We start from the raw sequence: 3160 nt of genomic DNA on the forward strand, positions 1-3160 counted from the left end.
TTTCCATTTCATGTTTTTCTTTATGTGTCAATCACTTCCAAAATTTTTGTATTCGCTCTTGAATTACATGGGGTTTTTTTTTCAGTACAGCTTGTTTCAGAGTATTTTTTAGACAGAAATTGCAACAGAGTTCACTAAAAATACATTAAGGTTGATCTATGGTTTAACACTTTAGTAGAAATGAGAAATAATAGCTGAAATGGTTAATACAGGAGTCCGTTCACCTTGTCATTTTTATCGCCTTGTCAACAAGCAAATACAAATGTTCATTAGGCTTTGAGACATTTTATATAAACTTAATTGAAGACATAAGTATTTGTATTTAGCCAAATTTGTTGACTTCTCCAGTAAGATCCAACTCTAAAGTTAATGGAGGGTTTCTGTCTGAGCTAGATCAAGCCTAGGGGAATGAATTGGAAGAAAACTTTGACACTGTAGAAGGCTGAAGAAGTCAAATCTGCTCATTTGTTCCTCTCAAAAACTACTGGGGAGATTCCTGCAGTAGCTCATTATGGAACAGTCCTAACGTTACTCTTCACAAGTTGGGATTGAACTATGAACCTGGCAGTGCATAGCCCAAATGAAGCCTTCGACACAGGATGGATGAGCAGCAGAGCCCCGCAGTGGGATGAGCAGGTGAAAGGCACGTCAGGAGTAACCTGATAGCCAGAACTGCAGATAAGGATACTGCACCATTAGCAGTGCTCGCTTTTACAGCTCTTGAAAGTAAGATACTGCCTAGCCATGTATAGTAAAGATGTAGTGGCACTTTTTGAACAGAAGGAATTTACTCTTGATGCAAAGAGCCTTCTAATTCATGATGGAATCTATTACTTTTGCAACTTTTTAATGTCTTTTTTTGTAAATCAAATTTCTGTGGATCATTACATTACCCATACCACACTGTCCAAGTTCTCTACAGTCTGATAGCTTACCCCTAACCATCTGCTGGAGTTAGGAACTGGCATATAAATTACACAAACAGCTTTCTATTAAGCAATAGTGGACTGGAATATCATAAGAACTTGTGCTTTGACAATGCCACAACAAAACAACTTTGGCTAATCACTGGCACTGCTGGACCCATGTTTTCTCAAATTTGGTGCTAACCCTAGAGAGCAGCATAGCTGCACCCTGTGTGCTGTTGCATGGCTATTGTACATCTCTTGGAAAGGAGCTAGTCAGGTATGTCCCCATGTCCCCATCCATGGCACAGGACTTGCCTTTTTTTTATTTATTTCCTCTCTTCTTTTAATATTTTTGGTGGCATAGGAAGTAAAAAAATGACAAATTGAATTAGTGTAATAAAAGCCATATGAACGTTCGATTAATATTTCTCCTTTGGTGCTGTCACATATTATAGTTAGAAATGTAATCTAAGCACACCAAGTATAGAGTATTTATTTATGCCCTTACTCTGGTATAAGCAGAAGTTATTTTCAGCAGCTTTTCAAATTCAAAATTCTCTGAAACAATCTCTGTTCTGTTTCTGAAAAAGCTTCTGTTAGTTGAAGTAATGTGGTTGTTGGTTAGGAAAGACAACAAAATATAATAGAATCATACAGTATTTCACTACACTTGACTAGAACACGGGATGAAAAATCTTAGGAAGGAAACTCAAGAATGCCAGTAATTTTTTAATTTAATTTTTATTTTTTTACTATTAATTAAACCTGCCCCCCACACAACACTTTGTATCAGAAGAATTCCAGCACGCTGTTTTGCGATAAGAAGTGCATAAAGGCTTGCTGATAAAGCTACTGCTCTATCCACTGTACTCAGCTGAGTTTCCACCAGGTCTTGAATGAGTTGCCCACCACCACTGTCAAGTAAAACATACTATTACCCCCATATTAGACTGAAGACTTAAAAGTTGGAGCAAATAAAAGACTTTCACATTACAGAACTCACCTTTAGCTACTCAGGCCTCAGGATGAGGCACCAACTTATTTTCACAACCAGATACACATCTTATGTATTTGTGAAGGGTTAGTCACCCCACAGGGGGAGTCAAACTGTTCAGGATACTGAGGAGGAAGCTATACCAAATAACTATAGGCAGCTGCTTGCAACTAATGACACGGAAATTGAAAATTCCGCTGCTTGACAACATTGAATTGTTGTTGCTCTACATAGCTTTAAGGTGCATTAAGACATTTTGGGTTCTTACTTCAGCTATCTCTCTGGACTGATCTGGGGAATTGCCAGTGCTGACTCATGACAGTGCTGAAGCTGACAGAGACACGGGTCAAGCTCTCTCAATTACAGAAAGTTCTGTAGTTAATAGCTGTTAAAATAAATCAATGTGAACCTAACTTTTGCCATCCCACAAACACAAAGCCAGGACACTGTAAGCTAGTTTGTGTCAGGAGTGTAAAACAGGCAACCCAGCTGCCTTTGCAAATCAAAGAGAACAGCCCGATTCAGAGATTGGCAATAGCCAGAGGAGAAGAAGAAACTTTGCAAAAAATGTTTGCTTTATAAATTGTTTATAGGGTCCCTAGATACCATGGTGCTGAATTCATTATAAATGTATAAAAGAACCATTAAGAGGAATTGGGGGGTGGGGGTGGGACACCACTGACAAATTAGGTTTATATAGCTGAAAGCCCTAAAGATTTCTTCTGACTTGCAAAAGAATATAAAGATTTTTATCCTTAGAGAAAGGTTACTTCTTTTCCTAGGAAGGAAAAGGCAGAAGGAAAAAAAAAAAGGTGTTGAGAAAAAAAGAAATACTAGCAGAGGGATCAAACTCAGAGCCGTGGCTGGAAGAACAGGATTCACAGACTTAGGTTATTTCTATAATAAAAAAAAAAAAAGAAGAAGAAAAACAGCTGTGAAGCCTCTCCCTAATGCTCTCTGTACTATTATACTGTCTTACCCTCCAAAACAGGGTAGCTGCGGACAAACCGCCCACTGGCCACATCCCTTGCCCACACCAGCTCCCGAGCCTTGCCTCGGAAAGCTGTCCATCCCGCCAGCGGCATGCCAGGGCTGTTAGGGCAAACCAACAGGGCAGATGGCCGGGTTTCCGTTCCGCGTTCATGTCCTAGCACTGTTAAATTTACTGTTATAAAGACGGCTTCTGAAACATTGCCATTATTATCGTTTAAGATAAAGCAGACCATTTAAGCCAGGTCTTGGCCTCTGTTTCTTTTTC

This window comes from Apteryx rowi, unplaced genomic scaffold (assembly GCF_003343035.1).
Source record: "Apteryx rowi isolate R43461 unplaced genomic scaffold, aptRow1 scaffold_677, whole genome shotgun sequence".
Lineage (NCBI taxonomy): Eukaryota > Metazoa > Chordata > Aves > Apterygiformes > Apterygidae > Apteryx > Apteryx rowi.